This window comes from Cervus canadensis, chromosome 24 (assembly GCF_019320065.1).
Source record: "Cervus canadensis isolate Bull #8, Minnesota chromosome 24, ASM1932006v1, whole genome shotgun sequence".
Taxonomy (NCBI): Eukaryota; Metazoa; Chordata; class Mammalia; order Artiodactyla; family Cervidae; genus Cervus; species Cervus canadensis.
In genome coordinates, this window is record NC_057409.1 from 215,902 (window position 1) to 237,597 (window position 21,696).

Here is a 21,696-nt window from a genome sequence, read left to right on the forward strand (position 1 = left end):
TCAGGAATCTGAGTGCATCCGCGTCTAAGGACGAGTCAGACATGCGTATCACTTAATTCTCCCGTGGGAGGTAGATATCATTATCCCTGTCCGTATAGTCAAAGGTATGGTTTTTCCAGTAGTCACGTATGGGTGTGAGAGATGGACCACAAAGAAGGCTGAGCAATGAAGAATTGATGCTTTTGAACTGTGGTGTTGGAGAAGAGTCTTGAGAACCCCTTGGGCAGCAAAGAGGTCAAACCCTTAATATTCATTGGAAGGACTGATGCTGAAGCTGAAGCTCCAATACTTTGACCCCCCTGATGCGAAGAGCCAACTCTTTGGTAAAGATCCTGATGCTAGGAAAGCTTGAAGGCAGAAGGTCAAGGGGATGACAGAGGATGAGATGGTTGGATGGCATCATCGACTCGATGGACATGAATTTGAGCAAGCTCCAGGAGATGGTGAGTGACAGGGAAGCTTGGCTTGCTGCAGTCCCTGGGGTCTCAAAGAGTTGGACAAGACTTTGCGACTGAACAAGAGGAGTAAACTAAGGCTGCAACAGCCTAAACAATATGCCCAAAGGTTGCACAGCTCAAAGGTAGAGAAGTGAGGATTTTAATCTGGGTTTATGGACTTCCCTCATAGCTCAGTCGGTAAAGAATCTGCCTGCAATGCAGGAGAACTGGGTTTGATTCCTGAGTTGGGAAGATCCCCTGGAGAAGGAAATGGCAATCCACTCCAGTATTCTTGGCTGGAAAATCCCATGGATAGAGGAGCCTGGTGGGCTACAGCCCATGGGGTCGCAAAAGTCGGACACGACTTAGCAACTAAACCAACCCAGTCTCTGCTTTAACTACTGTCCATGCTGGGAAAGGGTGGCCTGGAGGCTGCCGTGCAGAGCACCCCTCCCCACCGGCCGTGGAATGGTAGAATCAGTTGGTCCGTTTTAACACTTTGGAGGACACTGGCTTCCCACCTGCTCCTTCAAGGAGCCTCTCTCCAAAGGTTCCTAGATGTGAGCTCATCACCCCTCCTGACAGAAGTGCCTGGCATTAGTGAAACAAACGGGAAGTGTCCTCTCTCCTGCCTGACTACCTGTCCACCCACCACTGCCCGTTGCCCAACCCGCCACGTGGCCAGCCCAGCCCGGGAGGAGCTGCTGTAGCGGGCCTGGCTTCCTGGAAACCACCGCCCCCTCTGCCCACCTCCCCTCTCACCCCATCCTCTTCTTGACCCCCTAGACCTTCTCACCCAATAGCCACACTGGGCTACTCTGGTTCCTGGGTCCTCCCTGCCAGATGTGGACATCTCGGTCTTTCGGCCTTGGCACCCGCCCTTGGGAAGCGGGTTCAGACATCTCCCCAGGAAAAGGGGGGAGGGATTAATTACAGGTGTAGGGGCAGTATAATTAAAGCCTTTGACCAAGATAATGGGAGGAGAGTCTTGTCCTCTGAGAGCGCGTGAGTGCGCAAGTGTCCGTGAGAGTATGTGGATGTGTGTGTGTGTGTGTGAAAGCATGTGTGGACAAGAGAGGATTTACATGTGACTGTGAGCATGTCGTACTTGGCAGAGGTTGGGAACGTAACCTGTGGAGTCAGTCTATGAGTTTTTGGACATTTCACTTCTTGCAGGCTCTGTTTGCTCATCTGGAAGATGTATGAACCTACTTCAGAGGGTTATTATGAAGATGAAAATGACTGTGCACGTTAACCTCAGAGGCCAGGACAACGGAAGGCGCTTCTTAAATCTCAGCTGTTATTATGGTTACACGTGGTTCAGCCAGAGGAAGCAGCTTCTGTGGCTGAGGGGAGGGGGCGGGAGGTGTGCACAGGGCCCTGGGAATGCCAGTGAGGGGTGTGTGTGTGTGCGTGTATGTGTGTGCGTGTTGTAGTACATGGTATGCATAAGGGTTTTGCAGTTGTGTTGGACCTCTGGGTTATGGACATTGCATGGTGAGTGTAAGGTTTCCGGTATGTTGTAAGACTGTACATGTTGTGTTGTACACCACTGCAGGCTCTGTATGCTGGGTGTGCCTCCAGAAGATACTGTCCAAGAGGGCAGGGAAGTTTGTGGGAAAGAGCATCTGACACATAGTTAGAATCCAGCAAACTTCTGCTGAACTTATGAACTGAGGAGTGAAGGAAGGGGTTGGCAAGGTGTGTGAAAGACCTTGCGGTGCTGTTCAGGCCTCGTGCGCGATGTGTACGTTTCCTGGAACCCTCATGCCGGCTGCAGGCAGGCCCTGCTGGCTGGGAGCTGAGTGCCTGGAGGCTGTGCCCAGCTGGGGGCTAAGAGCCTAGAGCTGCGTCTCATCTGTGACACAGGACAGGAGCAGAGGCTTGTGGGTGGGACGGTCGGCGGCCGGAGGGCGTGGCGCGGCACCTCGGCCTTTAGTCACTCACCTGCGACACGCCCTTTGCTTTCTTCCTGTCTGACCCTGAGTCCTTCCCGCTCTGCTGACTGGGTGCTGAGAAGGAGAGTTCTTCAGTGAGTCTTACAAAGCTCACGAAAGGCAGTATTTATAGTGACATAATAAGCCCTAATGGAGATGGAATTACCCCATAAAGGCCCCAGAGAGCCCTGGGGCCTGAGTGCCACTGCAGCAAGCAGGGCTTCCGCTACAGGCAAGTGGGGCCCAAGTGAGTGTGTGTGTGTGAGTGTGTGTGTGAGTGTGAGTGTGTGTGTCAGTGTGTGGGGTGTGTGTGAGTGAGTGTGTGTGGGTGTGAGAGTGTGTGGGGTGTGTGTGTGTGAGTGTGAGTGAGTGTGTGTGTCAGTGTGTGGGATGTGTGAGTGTGAGTGTGTGTGGGTGTGAGAGTGTGGGTGTGTGTGTGTATGTGGGTGTGAGAGTGTGTGTGAGTGTGTAGGGGGGTGTCAGTGTGTGGGTGTGTGTGGGGGGGTGTGAGTGTGAGTGTGTGGGTGTGAGAGTGTGTGTGGGGGGGTGTGGGTGTGAGAGTCTGAGTGTGTGGGTGTGAGAGTGTGTGTGGGGGGGTGGGTGTGAGAGTGTGTGTGAGTGTGTGAGTGAGTGTGTGTCAATGTGTGGGGGGTGTGGGGGGGTGTGAGTGTGTGTGTGGGAGTGTGAGTGTGTGTGTGTGAGTGTGAGTGTGTGGATGTGGCTGCAGGGGTCTCACCTGCTAATCCCCGATTTCAGCCCACCAGCCTGCTCAGGTGCCCACCTTTGCTAGGACTTATTGGGGGACGGGAGTGCTGAGGGCAGCCAGATTACAAAGGTAAACATTGAAACCACAGTCTCACCCATGAGGGAAGCACTGTTCCTGCATCCTTTTGCAAAGGATCAGGCTTGCTTGTAAAAGCTGGAAAACAGGGGCTTCCCTGGTGGCCCAGTGACTAAGAATCTGCCTTGCAACACAGGGGACATGGGTTTGATCCCTGGTCAGAGAACAAAGATCCCACGTGTTGCAGAGCAATTAAGCCTGCACGGCTAACGGAAGAGGCTGCCTGATGCAATGAAGAGCCCGTGTGCTGCAACTGAGACCCAGTGCAGCCAAACAGATTTTTTTTTTTGTAAGTTGGAAAATAACTGGAGTCCTAGCCCAGGCAGCCTAGATAGATCTGGCATGCCGTCTCCCAGGTACCTCTCTCCACTGCCTCTGGAAGTGCTGAATTCCTCAGAACCCAGAGGGCCACTGCGGCTGGATACCTGGAATGACGCCCTGCAGCAGTCTCCAAGGCCAATCCAGCGACCACCTCTGCAGTGAAGCCCCCAGGGATGGGGCTCTCCTCGACCCCCTGGAACTCCCTACTACATGCCCCCCAGGACCCTGGTCTCAGCCAGCTCAACTCTTACTTGTCTTCGGAGCCTCTGCACTGTCTCTGGACTAGACTGTAAGCTCCCAGAGGCGAGGAATGAATCCAACAGCCCTTCTCAGTCCTGGCACCAGCTAGAACAGTGCCCGGACACAGGAGTCTCTCCACAGACGGTCACGTTTGACGCTGATCCTCTAAACCAGTTCTCTCCCTTCTATGCACTCATTTTCTCAAACGCCGACTATGTGCCAAGCCACTTTTACCCGTGTGAACTCATCTAATCCTCCCAGCATCCCTAGAAGGGGAAGTTAATATTGTCCCCACTTTTGCAGGTGGAGAAACTGAGGCTCAGAGAAGAATTTACCTGCCTAAAGTCATACTGCCAGGACCACAGAGGTAGAAGTAAACAGCTAAGTGTGTTTCACCCCAGAGCCCGGTCTAGCCGCTCTTTTTTTAACACACCGTGTGGTCTCATATCTGCCTCCTGTTGTCCAAACTGTATCATCTCCCCAGATGCCCTTTCCACTTTGGCAACTCCTGTCCCTTCTATTTTTACAATTAGCCATTTTGTTTTATTTATTTACTTATTTAAAAATCACTTATTTGGCGGTGCCAGGTCTTAGTTGTGGCATGTGGGATCTAGTTCCCTGACCAGGGATTGAACCTGGGCCCCCTGCATTGGGAGTGTGGAGTCTTAACCACTGGACCACCAGGAAGGTCCTCTCCTTTTCCTTCGTCAAGTCTTGCCTTGGAGCAACACAGGAGGAGAGACACTAGGCCCCCCATCCCACCCCGCCCCCCACCCTCCCCCCGGCCACCAAATGTAGGAGAGCATCTCGCCGGCAGTGTGGGCCAGGACAGATCTGGTAGGTGAATGACCGAATCACGGGTCCAGCAGACCTGAATTCTGCCATTTAACCAACTGTGTGGCCTTGGGCAAGTCTTACAATCTCAACTGCCACGTCTGTAAAATGGGCATGATAATAATGGCTTCCAGCCTCCAGGATGGCTGCTGGAATTAAAGGAGATTACACATTAAGCCCTTAGCATAGTGTCTGGCATATGGTGAGTGAGCATTAAATCTTAGTTACTTTTACCTTTACAGTCAAAAGTCACTTTGAAAAGCCAGCTGGGCACTCCCAGGCGAATCAATCATCTCACCCTGGAACAAACCTCAGCTTCACCCGGTGTTATAATTACTTCCTCACCTTCCCTCCCCTTCAGGCAGAGGGACTCCATTTGGGACAGAAGCCCAGTTTTACTCCATCTGGCCATGCCCCGTGGAGCTGGCATACAGCAGGCGCTCAGGAAATTGTGCGTTGCACACACATGCAAGGACTAGGGTTGCATCTCTCTCAAAGGAACATCTTCCCCAGCAGCAGCTGCAAAGCAGACTTGAAGGGCAGCTGTTCAGGTGAGGGTTTTGGGGTGAACTTGGCGGAGCAGACGTGTTCCTGAGCTCCGCTCCCCTGGTGTGGTGATTTGAGGTTGGGGAAGGGGAACTTAAAGGTGGGCGCCCACATTTGGAGAGGAGGCAGTGTGGGAGGAAGCCCCCCATAATAGCAGGGTTTCCCCTGCCCCCGGAGCTGGGCTAGAGGCTGCGCTGCTTCCTCTGGGGCTTGCTCAAGCTTCCGGGGACCCTTTGAAGTGGGTTCCTTGCAAATCCTGCCCTTGGGGCCTGGATCAGGGGTGGGGAAGGGTCGGGCCACAGTCCAGGGCGGGGAGGAATGAGATGTCTCTCCCCTCAATGTTCCCAGGCACCCATCTTCCGCCCGCCTCCCACCCGGATTCAGAGCCCCCTTCCCATCACACCCGACTCCCGGCCGAAGCTGCTCATTGCTTTTGGCCTTCTCTCCCCCACCTGGCCACAGTCTCTCCCACCCCCAATCCCAGTTTAGATCCGGCTCCCACAAGCCTTCGCTGACCCTGAACAGCTGGCCTTCCTCCCTTTTCTGGGGACCAGTCTTCACCCTGTGTTTAAAAACTCCAAGGAAAGCAGAGCCCATCCGTTGAGCCCCGCTTCTAGGCCAGGCGCTGACCTCAGAGCTTTGCAGCGCCACCTCAGAGACACACAAATGCCCTGAGAAGCAGGATTCTACCCCTTCTGCAGAGGAGGGCAAAGAGCTTCAGAAGGTTAGAGCTCCCGCTCAAGGTCAGGAGCGTCTTCAAAGCCGTGGGGGACGCCCCTTTCCACCCCTACCTTCCCACCCGCCCTTGACGGAGTCACAGAATGGTCTTAAAAATAAAGTCCAAGTGCTGTATTTTACAAAGGAGGGAACTGAGGCCGCCGAGGGGAAAGGACCTGCTGGAGGTCACAGAGACCGTGTAGACTGGCCCCTGGCCTCTGGCTCCTGGCCCCTTCTCTGGAATCACTTCCCTCTTTTTTTTCTCTCTTTTTTTTTTGGCCGCTCCCCATGTGGGATTTTATTTCCCCAACCAGGGATCAAACCCATGCCCCCTGCAGTGGAGGCAATGGAAGCCTGGAGTCTTAACAAGCAGATCCCCAAGGAAGCCCCACTAATCACTTTTCTTGACCTTCAGAGGCTCTCAGCTGCAGGCAAGAACCTCATCACCTTTGCAGGGACTGAACCTGGATACAGGAATCAGGCAGCCCTGCCCCAGGGCTTTTGCACCTACTTCTCCCTTAACTGGGATCACTCCCTCCCCAGTTAGTCTCCAGGGCGGGCTCCCTGCCTCCTTTACCAGACTGATCTACATAAACCAGCAGGAGCCACCCACCCCTGGACGCCCTACTTCCCTTCCTCCCTGCGTTCTTCCTTTTCCCCTTCTCACTCCCCTCCTGCTGAGCACTCTGCATGTCATTGTGGATTAGCCTGTCGTCTATCCCCCACCCTCACTGGCACGCCAGCTCCCTGGGGGCCTGATGCAGCCCACCTCCATCCAGGGGTCCCCCCAACAGGCCGGCCTGCAGCTGTGTGCAGGGAAGGAGTCCATGTGGTGGCTTCACTGCACCGTGTGATCTTGGCTAGCCACTTCCGTCTCTCCCTCACTTTCCTCGTGGGTACTTTGGGGGGTACCGGTGGCTCCCCCTCTTAAAGAGGTGTGAATATGGTCCAGGCTACTGTCTGCCGCTCAGCCACGCCCAGAGGCCCAGGCTGAATTCCGGAGACAAGGATCAATGGGACTAAGTGTGTATGGGGGGGTCCTGCCACTGCTGAAGGTGGGGTGACCAGGGGCCCCCCTGGCTCTACCTGAGCTCCAGGGTCCTCTCCTGTGGCCCTTAGGTGCTCTGACCTGCCAGGTGCTGTTCCTACATTATCCTGTGTCATCCTCACAACAGCCCCTGTGAGCAGCATGTTTCCCATTTCACAGACAAGGAAACTGAGGATTAGACAAGGAAACTGCTCAAGTCATTCAAGTGTGCAAAGCCAGGACCCATCAGGCTCTGTGGCCCCCAGCGTTAACCCAGGGGCCTCCAGAGGTCACTCCCGTCCTCTCTCTGGCCTGGTCAGCTCCCTGCTCTGTGTTCTAAGGGTCCCCCAGCCAAGCAGGGTCCTCTGTGCGGACGTGGTAAGGGCAGCGGCTGGAGAGGGGCTGAGGGTGCCCTGCTGGCTTCCCGCAGCCACCACCTCCTGTGAGAGCATCTTTCTCCTTAGTCAAGTGGGGATAAATATAAGACAACACCCACCTTGTGGGGGAGCCCGGAAAGTGTGACCAACTCTGGCACACGGCCTGGCACACGGTGGGTCTTCAGCAAATGTCAGCCGGGGTTATTTTTATCGCTGACACCATTTTCGGAGGCACAGCACCTTTCAGGTGCCACTCCCTGCCCATGTCCTGTCAGTCTGGCTGCAGACCTGGTGGAGGCACTCGGGGAGGAAGGGAGGGATGCTGCTCTGTTTTTTTCGGAAAACCTCCAAGCCTGACCCCAGCCCCTCACCCCCCTGCCCCCCCCTCCACAACACCGACAGGCACACCAGGCCCCATTCCCCGGAAGCCCTGCCTGAAGCCCCCTGCCCACCGTGCCTTGGACAAACCCAGCAGGGCCCTGTCAGTCCCGAGGGAAAGGCAGGGAGCCCACACTTTGGGCCTCTGTCCCCGAGTCCGCCACCGGCCCTGTGCCCTCACAAGTCCGCACACACACTGACCAGTGCTGGGAACACAGCCACGGCCCCGCCAGCACCGCGGATGACTGAACGCGCGCACGCACACACCCCCATCCAGGCATGCAGCTCCAGAGGGCTCGGCAGAGACCACCTGGGGCAGGACAGGAGCTGCTCCCCTCCCCCACCCGCCCACCCCCAGTCCCCTCTGTCTGTACATCTGTCTGCAGCCAGCCGGCTGTGAAAGGTCCACCCTCACCAGTTCTGTGCATCGTCGCCACTGCAGCCCCCCAGCAGGACCCTGTCCCCTCTCTCATCAGGGCCCCTCATCACTCGGCCCTGCCGCCATCCACCCCTCCCCAACCCCTCATCCGTCTCCCTCATCTGTCAGTCTGTCTGTCCATCTATCTGTCCCACTTCCTTCTTTCCCCCATCCTCCTGGTCCCTCTCAGTCCTCTGTGTCCCATCCATCACTTCCCAGACAGCCCTTCCCAGCCAGGCAGTCACCTCCTGGCAGCTCCTGTCTGTCTGTCTGTCCACCAGCCCATCCATCTGTCTGTCTGCCATCTCATTCATCACGCCTCAGCCACCTGTCCAAACTTGCCACCATTTGCATGTTTCCTGGTTGGACCCCCTGAGGTGCCCCCAGCCAGCTCTGGGTATGGTGAGTGTGTGTGTGTGTGTGTGTGGCCACACACATGCTCACATGGGTAGATAACCTCCAAGACCCCTGATATGCATTGTGCTGGATCTTGTGCTGAGTGAGGGGACTAGGGACTTGGACACAACCCTGCCTTGAGGAGTGTGTGTATGTGTGAGTGTGTGTGTGTGTAAACCGGGAAGGCTGGTGTGGACCTGGGTGGTGGTTGGCTATTTTACTGTGTATTCTTCCTGTGTAACTGCAGTTACAACGTATGCTTCAGTGACCTATTCAAAAATAAATACATAATTTGAAAAAAAAATCCAATCTCTAGTCTTGTCTCCTGATTCCTCAAGAGGAAGCGGACCAGTGCCCCCGCCCCCTCGGGACTGGGGGCCCAGGCGCCCCCAACCCTGGAGCCCTCCACCCTGCCCATCAGGGGCTCTCCCTCCTCCCCGCGGCCGGAGACGGGGCTAGCGGAGCGAGGCGGGCGCTGCGGGAGAGCCCGGCCGGCCCGGAAGGCGCGCGGGGAGCGGGGCGGGCCGGGGGCAGCGTCGGCTCCGGCCCCCCCCGGGGCCGGCGCTCACCTGCCGGCGGGAGGGGCGGAGGGCTCGGGGCCCGGCAAGCCCAGCCCGGTCCCGCCGCGCCCCGTCTCGCGCCCCGCAGCCCGATTCCGGCCCCGCGGGTGCCGCCTTTGAGGGTCGCCGCGGGCCGGGTGCAGCCGGCCTGAGCCCCCTTCCCCGCTGGGAGGCACCGCCTCTGCGCCCCGCAAAGGGGTCGGCGCCAGGTTGGGGCGGCCCGGTCACCGTGGAAACGAGGGCCCCCGGGGATGGCGACGAGGGGCCAGGCGCCCAGGACCCGCGCCCGGGACCCGCGCTCCGGTGTGGTGCGCGCTGTGCCTATTTCTGCCCTTGGTCCGGCCGCTGCTCCCCCCAGGCCTCTCACGCCTCCCCTTTAAAAATCACCTCCTCCAGGGGCTTCCCTAGTGGCCCAGTGGTTAAGACTCTGCGCTTCCCCTTCAGGGCCGCCAGTTCGATTCCCTGATCTGGGAAATAAGATCCCACATGCAGCCAAATAAATGAAAATCCCCTCCTTCCCAAAGCCTTGGGCCTCTACCCCCTCGCTTGGGGCCTCATTGGCGGTTTACAACAATAATGATTAGTAATAATCACAGTGAGATTCGCTGAGCTTTATCTCAGAGCCAGGCACTGAGCTAGCATGAGGCAAAGACAGGCTGGCAGAGATCAGTTGAAGGTCTCACGGCCTGAAAACTACCTCCTCCTTCTGGCCTCAGTTTCCCCACCTGTAAAAGGGAGGCAGGACCTGCACTTGCCGACTGCCCAGCCTAGGGCAGGAACCAGACCACAGACTTGGGGGTGGCGGGTCTGGAGGGCTGTCTGCACAGTCCTGACTTTGGAGGTCTTTAGGGGGCTGCTGGCTGCAGTTTGCCCCCGTGCCCGTGAGACACACCCTCTCTCCCCACATGAGTCCAGCCCTTGGGATCCTGAGTGGGTCTCTCCAGGCCAAGCCTTGGAGACTCAAGAGAGGTTCTCCCAGCTCTGACATTCTGGAGAGACTTACCTCATCAGAGGGTGAGTTTGCTGTACTGCCTGCCCCCTCTGACTGGGTGCTGGGGGGCACAGAAGGAAATCCATGCGTCTTCTGTTAGACCAAGTGCTTCCAGGGGTCAGGACACCTCTAACACTTCCCCAGATTTGCGGTCACCAGAAACATGCACACCCCCGTAGTTGAGGGGGTTGACTGCGTCTGGTCAAGCACGGTCAAGCACACTTCAGGGTCTGCCCCAGCCCCTCACCCTGCCCCTGAGACCTGGGGTCTGCGGGACTGGGCTCCTGGGGAAGAAACTGCAGGAACTCTGTGGAAACAGACAGCCTCATCCCCGACCCCCAGCCGTCCCCCAGCTCAGGCTCAGAAGGGGAGAAAGGGCCCACGGACCTCCGTCCAGGTAGAGACCACCCTGGAATCATTACCCCTTCTGCTTAGTTAGCCATGTGCCTGGCACAGAACCAGCAGTGATCTGGTCATTTTCAAGCCCACTTTATATTTGGGGAAACTGAGTCCAAAGAGGGACAGGCACTGACTAAGATCACCTCTGAGAAGTGGCCCAGGCTTTCCCCTCCTGCTGCTTCTCCCTACATCTCGTCTCCCAGCACACCCCACGCTGACTTGGAATCGACTGTTGACCCAGAACCAGCCTCTGCAGTGCCGGGCGAGCGAGCACCTGGCGGGAAGGGAGGAACAGGGCTCAGTTTGACTTTGTTTTAATCTGAGGCCCCAGTGCCCAGATCAAGGCCTGGAATGCAACGTTTGCAGAACACGCCTGATCGCATCTGTTCTCTTCCACGCTCCAGGGAGTTCCCGCTGCCCCCAATCCACCCAACCAGTGTTTGCTGAGCATCCACGATGTCCCGGGCGCTTTACACACATCATCCTTCGTCCAGGTCTTCTCATGGCCCCCGGCCCCCTCCGCGACCTCCCCGTGACTGTGTGCAGCCCTGCTCTGCAGGGGAGGAAGCCAGGTTTCAGGGCGACTGAAGCCAGATCTGCGTGCCTCTCACAGACAACCCCCCCACCCCGCCCCGCTCCCCAGCCAAAATGGCATTTCCTTGGGGAAGAGGCAAGGGCACCGGGCTGGGGGCCCGGCCTGGCACCTGGCCGACTTGGGGGGTCCACCCCAGACAGAGAATGCTGCTGGGGGGCAGTGCATGTTCTCTTCACCCTCACAGGGGTCCCTGGGGCCCTGCCACAGTCCCCCAACTCCATATACACGTGTGTGCACTTGTGCGGAGGTTCAAATGCAAGGATGTGTTGGGTACGATGCGTGTGAGTTGGGGGTTGGTGGTTGGAGCCGGGCAGCGTGGGTGTGCCGGTGTGAGTGTGTGTACAAGTGTGTGCCCACATCCACGTGTCCCAGAGGAAGGGGGCGGGCGGGAGAGCTGTGACGACCCTCAGGTCACTGAAGCAGCTGAGGATGAGGACAGACCGGGGACAGACCCGGCGCGTCTGTCTGCGTGTGTGTGCACGTCTGTGCCCAGCTGTGTGCGCGTGGTGGGGTGGGTGGGGTAAGGAGGCAGGCTGCCTGCGGCTCCAGCCCTGTAATAGACCCTCCCCGTCTCGCCAGGCCCAGAGGAGCGGTGGTAATAACTGTTTTGCACAGGGACGCACCTCCTGCCACAGCCTGAACCTGTGCCCCAGAGTGGTGTGACAGAGACCCCCTCCCAGCCAGGGCCTGACCTCAGGCTGATCCCGGAGGGACGGGGTGTCTCTGGGTCCTGCCTGCTGTCTTCGATTCCAAACCGGCCTGGTGAAGGCGCTGGACCCCAAGCAGGCCTGCTGGTTCTCAGCCTGCCTGCCTGCCTCCGCCCTCAGACTGTGAACTGCCCCCACGGGAGGGCACAACAGCTCCTCCAGCAGATGGGGGTCTCCAGGAATGGCCTGCGTGCCCTTTCTCAAGACTAGGAGCTCCCTGAGGGCAGGAGCCGCGGCTCTTGCTTCAGAGTAGAGATAGTCTGCAGGCAGGGCCGGGCCTTCCCAGTCACACAGGGACAACCCCAGCCTGTCAATTCAGCCCGCACAACTCAGGAAGCACCAGACACCACCACTTCCAGCTCTGAGCCCCCAGATCGTTGCCTGAGAGGGGAGGCAGGCGGGGGCAGCAGGTCCTTGGACTTGGGCCAAGGCCTCGGGCAAAGACCGCTAGGCGCGGGACCCACCACGCCTCTGCCCCCCAACCCTGCTCCTGCCCTCAGCCCGCCTCCCAGTCTCCCACGGATTTTGACCACCCCTTCCTTCTCTTATCAGAAACCACCAAAACCAGCCATCAAAACGCCTGGCCTCTGGAAACCCCGGCCCCACCCTGCGCATCTGTCCGCCCCGTGCTGGCTCCCAGTGCCTGCCAGCTGCCAGCCCTGTCCCAAGTGGGCAATGCGAGACCCCACTAAACCCAGCCCTCTCAGCCCCGGCTCTCCCCACCTCCAAGCTGGCTCTCCCAGGAGTGCCCCCTCTGCCCTCCGGATGCCAGTGGGGGGTGGGGGTGGTGCCCGGGGCAGTGCCATAAAGATAAGGGAATCTGGAGGCAGGCACCACCAGGAGATCAAAGGCTGGCCGGGGGTGAGGCCTGCAGGGAAGTGAGTCCCTGATGGAGAGCAAATACTGCAGAGGCCGTGGCGGGCCCACTTTCCCTGCCTCCTCAGGGCAGGGGGGAAACTGAGGCCCCAGAAGGGAAAGGGCTCTCAAAGCCCACAAGGCCAGGCCCGGGGGCACACTGACCGCAGCCCTGAGTCCCAGGCCAGGCCCTGCCCCTTCTTCACTAGGGACCGGCTGCGCCTCAGTTTCCCCAGATGAGAAAGGAGGGTAAAGATGGTGAGTCAGCTTTATTATAGGAGATAAGAGTCCCATCGAGGCAGCCAGCACGGCGCCGGGCGCATGGAAGGCGCACCCCGAAGCAGGATCGCCTCCCCTCCCATCTAAAGTCCTCACGCCCTGAGCTCTCCGCAGAGAGCATCTTAGCTCCTCAGCAGGACTCAGCCCGACTTCCCTGCTGCTCCCGGGTTTGGACCCCAGGGCACCCCTCCACCCCAACCCCTCAAGGGAAGCAGGGCTTCCTCCCCACCCCGTCACCTTCTTCTTGCAACGGGCGGCCTGCTGACTCAGCGCCTGGAGCAGCGCTTAGCAAGCTTAGCAACCAGCGCCTCGGGCAAACAGGGCTGTGGACAGCCACGCCCCCGCCACAGGAATGCAGCAGCATTCCTGGGGGTGCCAGCCAAGTCTGCGCCAGGGGGCAGGTGGGCACTGTCCTCTGCCACCTTGGCACCTGGGGGAGGGCACAGGGCCCCACAAGCGTCCAGGCGCAGGGCCAGCCTGCTAGGGTCCCAGCCCACAGCTTGGCATCCGAGAGTGAGGTCGTGCGGCTTGGAACTCTTTAGGAGCCGGGCGACCTTGGCCAAGGCCTCTGTGAGCCTCGGTTTCCTCACCTGTGAAGTGGGGAGGAAGTAATTGTGCTGGGAGGACTGGATAAAGAATGCAGGTCCCTGAAAGGTCCCATGAAGGGGGCCCCCAGTCACCAAAGCCACAGTGTCCAACCGGATGCCAGAGTCCCCTGGCTCTGGGCCCTGAAGGAGAAGGGGGCCCAGAGAGGGGTGCTTACCTCCCTGAAGTCACGCAGCAGAGCAGCATCGCAGGGCCCACCGCCCCCGCTGCCCTCACCCTCTGTGACCCCCGAGTTCTCACGCACTGAGACCCGTGCTCCCTTCTCTCCCAGGCGAGCCTGAGCCCAGGGCAGGGAAGACTCCCAAGCCCAGGGCACACACCGGCTGGGGCAGACCCGGCTGCAGGAGGCCCTGGGGAGCCCTGGGTGCCCACGCTCCTCTCCCCGGTGCTCCATCCACCGGGGGCCCGTCTGCCTCTGCACTTCTGCCCGACCAGGCTCTGCCCACGAGAGCCAGGCCTCCCCCAGCGCCCCCGCGGGCAGTCGGGGGCACGTGCCCCCGGGAGACCGCCCCTCTCCCGCTTCTGCCGCCGGTGTCTCCGCTCTGTCTGCCTTTGGCCTCTCTCTCTCTGGGGGAGGCCCCAGGACGGGTGTCTTAAGCACAGAGAAAGTGTTTCACGGAAGACATCCTGAGTGGGAGTGGGGTCGCCTGGACTGGATCCGTGACCGGCCCTGCCCCCGACTGTGCCCTTGGGCTGTTCCTTCCCCTCTGGCCTGCCCTCCCCTCACTGCCAGCACTGCTGGTGGCCCTGAGGCCTCCAGGAGGCCAGGAGGAGGAGGCCCCGCACAGGACCGAGGCCCCTGGGGGACCCCCAACCCCTCCCCAGCCCCCCCCAGCCCCTCACGGCTGCCTGTAATCCCCCCACTTTGATGTACTTATCGCTGGCTGAGCCGCAGCTCTGAATGGGAAGCCAGGGCTCCCAGGCGGTGGGGCGGCAGGCAGCAGCACAGCCTGCCAGGCCTGCCCGCGGAGGGGGGGGGGTGGGGGCCCTCGCCATTCACCGCTAAGCCTGGATCCGGATGCCTTTGTGCCAAGAACAAAACACCGGGGATCAGCTGTCCCCAGAGCTGCCTCTCTCAGCTCCGGAAGGGACGGGAGCCGGGGCCTGAGGGTGCAGGGCACCCCCTCCAAGGGCGAGGAGCTCCCCGACACCGCAGGGGGTGGGGCGGTGCTGGGTGGACAAATCCAGGTTCAAATCCCATGTTTCACGAATTAAGAGATTTGGGCAGTAAGTGTGTCAACTCCTCCAAGCCTCAGTTTCATGATCTGTAAAGTGGGCATTGTAACGGCTCCAGCCTCATGGAATGGGCGGATTAAATGAGAGGAGGCGTTCAGCGCCTGGCAGCTTCTGGGGCCCGCTGGGTTCTCTACAAACAGGACCTGCTCCTAGACTGGGCCCCCCACGTGACGCTGGTGGTAAAGACCCCGCCTGCCAGTGCAAGGGACTAAGAGATGCGGGTTCGATCCCTGGGTCGGGAAGATCCCCTGGAGGAGGGCATGGCCACCCACTCCAGTGTTCTTGTCTGGAGAATCCCAGGCACAGAGGAGCCTGGTGGGCTACAGTCCGTGGGGTTGCAAAGAGACACAGCTGAAGCTCTTAGAATAGCTTCATTCCTGCCTGGGTCCCAGGGCTGTGGCCAGATCAGCTCTTGGGTCTGAGTGCAAAATGCGCGTGTGTGGGGAGGAGGGGCTCTGAATGAGTCTGGACAGGCATGCTGACCTGGACCCACGCCTGCGTGTTCCTCCTCCTGAAGACCCTCCACCGTCCCCACTGCTCACGGCTCACCCCCAGCCACGCGCCCTCAACCCGGGGCTGCGGGAAGCTGGGCTGTGCCCCTGGAGAGCGTCTGGAGACAGGGCTCCCCTGCCACGCAGGCCCCAAGGCGAGCCCGTCTGTGCTCGGGTGTCCTCCCGGCCGTGCAGGTCGGCTGCTCCAGCCCCGAAAGACCCAGAGGCTCCAGGGGTGGCAGCCACACTGGGGGGATGTCTGGAGAAGCCTTGGGGGTCCTGCCTGCTTGGGGGTCTCTCCCAGGCCCCTCAGGCCTGAGCCGGGGCCAGGGCTGAGGCTCTGTCAGGGGGGCCGCACCCGGAGTCTCCCCGGGCGGGCCCAGGAGGCCCATGGGTACTCTCTGCCTGGGGCCTGGGCTCCGGCCAACCGTCAGCGGGCGAAGATTGCTGGGTCGGCTTTATTTTAAACAGTCAAGAGCTTTGAGTGGAAACATGTGTCTCCTCCTCTCGGCCTCTCCTTCTCTCTCATTTCTGTCTCAAATATCTCTCCTTGGGAGGGCCTCCCTTTCTCTGTTTTTCTCTGTCTTGCCGTTTCTCTCTCTGCCTCTGTCTTTTTCTCTCTCTTGACTTTGCTGTCTCTCCATCTCTTTCAGGGGTCACGGTTGGTACCAGACTCATGCGCTTGGGGGTCTAGGCCAGGCCCCCAGCATCCCAACCCCTCCCGACAGACGCAGTCCCCGGGGGTGCCAAGGCCCCCTTCGGGAGTCCTGTCCCCAGAGGGCTGAGTGCCCTCCCCCGGGGTCTGAGGAGCCAAGGGTCCGGGACCCTAATCCTCCGCCCTCCTGCCATCACCTGCGCCCTCGCCCCCAGCATCCCCCAGATCCACCCCTCTCGTGTCTCTTTTCTACACCAGGCACCCAGACCGTCATCCTGAATTTTCAGCCTCTGGTCTGGTCCCCCCGTTTGGCTGCCAGAGAGACTGATGTCAGGGAGAAGAGGTCATGGTTCACCCACAGCCACACAGGGGATCAGGGGCCAAGCTGGGCAGACCCAGGTCTCCGCCTGCAGGCAGCATCACCAACACCTCAGGAGGGGGATGTCCCACCCCCAGACTCAGGGCCTGGGGCCTCCAGGACAGTGTTCACCAGCGCCAGGGGCCTCCTTGGTGAGTCACCTCTCCCCCAAAGGACAGCCGTGTTCTTGGGCCGTCACCTTCCAGCCCTTTCTGCCGCTCACCAGGGAGCAAAAAAGAAACTGGCATCCAGGGGCTGAGTCCAGGTGCTAGCTCAGCCTCTGAGTCCTTGTGTGACTGTGAGTATGACCTTTCTTCTCCCAGGCCTCAGTTTCCCAATCTTTGTGGCAGAGGGCTTGTCTTTGCCATAGGCAACTTTCTGCCCTAATATGCTGTTGTGGTCTCATGCTCTTTAAAAAGAAACTCCTGGAGCGCCTGGCCAGAAATGCAATATTCTTTGGTTTTGTTTTTAGCCACACCGCACAGCTCACAGGATCCTAGTTTCCTGACCAGGGATTGAACCCAGGCCCTCAGCGCTGAAAGCATGGAGTCCTAACCGCTGGGCCGCCAGGGAGTTCCCAGGAACCCAGTCTTCCTTCCCAGTGTGAGAAGGCCCCTTCCCAACATGATCAGCTCTCCTTAATTTCCAGACTCACAGCCCCTGAATGCAAGCACCCTAGATGCCAAAAGCAAGAAGAGAGATGCGGAGTGGGGCATGACTCCGTGACCTGGTTGGCACCCTGCTGTCAAAAGAGCGCCCCCCTTGGGTGCCCAGGGTCCCGCCAGTCCTCAGCTCGGGATGGGAGGGCTGCCTGGGTGGCAAAGGGGAGTCCCTCCCCCTCCCATGGTGCAGGAATGAAGCCAGGCAAAACGCAGCCGATCCACCAGATTCAGGCAGGTGAGCCCGGCTTTCCAGGTTTGGGCAAACTCAGCCATCACTACGAGTCACTCTGCCCTCCCCCTCACCCCACCCGCTGCCTGGCTTCTGAAAGTGACACAAAGGGAAGGGCCGGGGGTTTCCCCTCCACGAGGCGACCCAGGAATCCTTGAGCCCGGAGTCAGAGAGGAAGGAGAGCCTGCCCAAGGGACCAGGGGTGGAGAGGGGACGAGGTGCTGGCCCCCCACAGCTGATGCCCCGTCTGCCTCCTGGGCCCCTCCCAAATGCCCAGCCAGGGCAGGAAGGAGGGACCTTCTGCAGTCCACCCTAGTCTTGCTGATCTTCCAGCCTCTCGGTTGCAGCATAGAAATGGCTCATTTCATCCTCTCCACAGCCACGCAGGCAGGGACCGTCAGCACCCCACTTTACAGATGAGGGAGATGAGGCACAAAAAGGGAAGAGGTTGGCCCGAGCTTACACAGACCCCATGATATGCTGGAGCTGGCTCCCTCTGGCTCAGGAGGGAGAGTGCGTTGTTAAAATTTCGTGAATTTTGCGAGCCAGGTTTCACTGGGACCTTGAAATAACTATTAGAAGTATTTACACCACAGCAATCAGCAAATGATGCAAACTGGGGCTTCCCCACCCCCCCCCCACCCCGCCTTTCAGAGAGCCAGTTGTTAAACATTTACCAGCTCACCACTGGCTGGAGGCCACAGCTTTTATAATGTCTCAGGAGAGTCCTCATCGAGGAAAGTTTCAGAACTTAGCAAGACTGCCCCCTTGTCTCAAGGTCTGTGACAGATCTGAGTCTGCCTGATTCTAAAGCCAAAGGAATTCCTTCCTCCCCTCATGATGCCAAGACTTAGCTTCTCTCTCCCCTCCACTATGATAACTTTCTGTCTAAGGAGAGAGGCTGTCCCGCTGTCCCTTGGGGCAGCGATTAAAGGTGCTACAGGGTTCAAAGTGCCTGACCAGTATGCCCTGCCCTCTGACACCCGGTGATCAATTCCACAGACATTTACCAAGCACCTCACTTAACCTCCATGAGCCTCCCATTCAGCTGCAAACTGAGGCTCATCCACTGGCCAGCGTTCGTTCTTTCATTCATTCATCCCATTCAGCTGGTGGCTCCTGTGTGCCAATCAGGCAGTGTCTTGGAAAGACTGGGATCAGCCTTCCTGCTCTGGATTGTGGCTGAGTCACTGGCCTCCTGTGTGACCTTGGACGACAGCCTTCCCATCTGTACTTTGAGATCTTCTGTAAAGGTTTCTCCCGACTCATCCCCCATCTCTGGGTGTGGTGCAGGGTCCTGGGACAGCTGTTGGTGAAAGCCACTGGAAGTAATGGTCATCAGGGTAGTTAGCCTGGCTGAGGACTCAAGGGCAGCAGTGGTTCATGCCCTGGAGACACAACACCCGTGTAATTCACGGCAGCAGCTGTCCCTCTTTCTGTCTACTTGAATGGAGAGCTAAGAGAGCAGGGAGGTGTGGGATACTCAGGCAAGACTGCCCAAAGGGGTAATAACAGGGAGAAAGCGCTCAGTGTCCGACTCTTTGGGACCCCACGGACTGTAGCCCGCCAGGCTCCTCTGTCCGTGGGATTTTCCTGGCAAGAATACTGGAATGGGTTGCCATTTCCTCCTCTGGGGGATCTTCTCTGGCCTAGGGATTGAACCCGAGTCTTCTGTGTTTCCTGCACTGCAGGCAGATTCTTTACCACTGAGTCCCCGGGGACGCCCAATAACACAGTAACAGCAAACGTTTGATGAGCACTTACTCTGCACCAAGGCCTATGCTAAACACATGCTCTAGATCTCATTTAACCTTTATAGACTCACAAGGTGGGAACTCATATGACACCCATTCTGTAGACAAGGAAGCTAAAGCCCAGAGTGAGATGACCGAGATCACCTGTTTATTAAAACATGTCTACTGATGGCAAGTTATTGTCTCATAGGGCAGAGTTTCAGTTTGGGATGGTGACAGAGTTCTGCAAATGAATAGTGGTAATGGTTGCACAACAATATGAATATACTAATGCCACTGAGCTGAAACTTAGAGATGGTTAAGACGGTCCATTTCACATTACATGTGGTATATTTTACCACAATAAAAAAATCAATTAAAAAGTTGTTGATGGGACTTCCCTGGCAGTACAGCGGATAAGAACCCACCTGCCAAGTTTCCATCCCTGGTCTGGGAAGATCCCACATGCCGCAGAGCAGCTAAGCATGTGCCCATCACTACTGAGGCTGTGTGCTGCAGCTGCTGAAGTCCATGCGCCCTAGAGCCCACGCTCTGCGACAAGAGAAGCCACTGCAGTGAGAAGCCCGTGCACCGTGGCGAAGAGCAGGCCCCGCACACCGCGACTCGCGAGCTGCCGGCGCGAGCAGCAGACCCAGGGCAGCGGGTAAGTAAATTGGTTTTAAAGGTATTCATGGAGCCCCAGCTCGGTTCCAGGCACTGTGCTGTATACCTCGGACAGCAGGAAATGAAGCAGATGACTTTCTCTGCCTCCGTGGAGCTGATATTCTAGAACAGTGCTGTCCAAAAGTGCTCTCTATGGGTGCGGTGATGAGTGGAGGGCAGTGGTCCATATCTGCTCTGCGCCACACGGTGGCCACCCGCCACCTGGGGCTACTGAGCACTGGAAATATGGCCAATGCCCCCAAGGAACTGGCTTTAATTTCATTTCATCTCAATTAGTTTAAATACAGACAGCCACCTGTGGCTAGTGCCAACCGAACTGGGCAGTACAGTTCTCGAAGGTCAGCCACAGGACAGGCGAGTGGTGGAGCTGGGGTTAGAATCCACGTTTGTCCAACCTTATTCAAGCTGTGGGCCTTATTCACCACTGTGGGCCTCCTGCATCCGAATCACCAGGGAAGCAGGCTCCAAATTCAGATTCCTGGGCTCTGCCCCAGATCCAGTGACTCAGAGGATGGGGCCCAGGACTCTGCATTTTTGTTAAGGTCCTTGGGTGATTGTGAGGCACAAGAGTTCAAGTTTGAGACCTACCGCCCTGCTTACTCAAGACTCCTGGGTCAGGCTTCCCTGGTGGCCCAGTGGTAAAGAATCTGCCTGCCGATGCAGGGGACGCAGGTTCAATCCCTGGTCCGGGAAGACTCCACAGGCCATTGAGCAACTAAGTCTGTGAACCACGACCTCTTAGCTTCTGCCCTCAGGCCCGGGCCACAGCTGCTGAAGCCTGCACACCTAGAGCTGCTCTCCTCAACAGGAGAGGCCACCTCGGCCCGCACCCCGCAGCTAGAGAAAAGGCTGCCCGTCTGCGAAGACCCAGTGCAACCAAAAGCAAATAATAAATAAAAGACTCCCAGGTCTGTTGATGTTTGGCAGAAACCAATACAGTAATTGTAAAGCAATTATCCTTCAATTAAAAATTAATTAATTAAAAAAAAAGACTCTCAGGTGGGGGGACTTCCCTGGCAGTCCAGTGGTTAAAAGTCTGCCTGGCAATTCAAGGGACAGAGGTTCAATCTCTGATTGGGGGACTGAGATCCCGCATGCTCTGGGGCAGCCACGGTCTGCGCCGCAGTTGAGACCTCATGCATCCAAAGAATTAATTTTTTTTTTAAGAAGAGCCCCAATTGAGGAGAGTTTGAATTAGGTCTGACCTGTGTTGGGCGCCCAGGCCAGGATCAAGCCTGCCCAGCTTGGCTCACCCAGCCTTGAAGATAACTAGTCCTGGCTACCAGTCTGTGATTCCCTGAAGAGCACAAAGGTTTGGCCCTTCCATCTTCTCTGCAGAGGAGCTAGGAGGGCTCCCTACCTCCCTGTCTTCCACCCCGGTCTCTGGGCTCCCGGCTCCCAGGCTCAGGTCCTGGTGGGTGGGCCGCAGGAGGGACAGGCTTGGCCCAGCGCCCTGGCGCAGACCAGCCTGGTCAAGCAAGGGGAGGAAGGAAGCAAAGCCATGGTGGGGGGGGGGGGCGGGTAGTGGGGACCGGGCGGGAGGTGACGCAGGCCTCAGGAATTTGAAAACAAACATTGAGCCAGCAAAGGAAGAGGTTGCTGTGGTTGCTGAGCTAGGGCGGGCCCAGTTCTCTCCCGGGGCAGGGGTGAATCCAAGCCCTGCTGACCAGGGCCCCTGCCTAGAACCAGTGCCCGGGGAGTTTCCACTCAGCAGCAGGATGGGAAGGTCTTTGTTGGGGGTGGGGGGGTGCCCAGACACCGGAGCATCCTGGCTGGAGGGAGGAGAGGAAGTAGCAGAGAGCGGGGCACTGGCAGTTCCCAGGAGGAGGCCCGGCAGCAACAGGGTCAAGCTTTTACTGAGCACCCACAGGAAACCAGGAGTTCAGAGACACAAGCACTGCCCAGCCAAAGAGGGAGCAAGCACGGGGAGGACAATGCCGAAGGAGGACTTCCTGACAGTCCAGTGGTTAAGATTCCACACTTCCTCTGCAGGAGCCACAGGTTCAGTCTCTGGTCAGGAACTAAGATCTGGCGTGCCGTGTGGCATGGCCAGAAAAGCGGAAGTCCAGGAGCCTGCGTGCCCTCTGCAAGGAAATCAGAGAAGGCTTCCTGGTGGAGGTGGCACCTGAGCTGAGCCCCGAAGGACAAAGTTTGCCAGGGCAGAATAAGATCAGTATGCTCACCCAG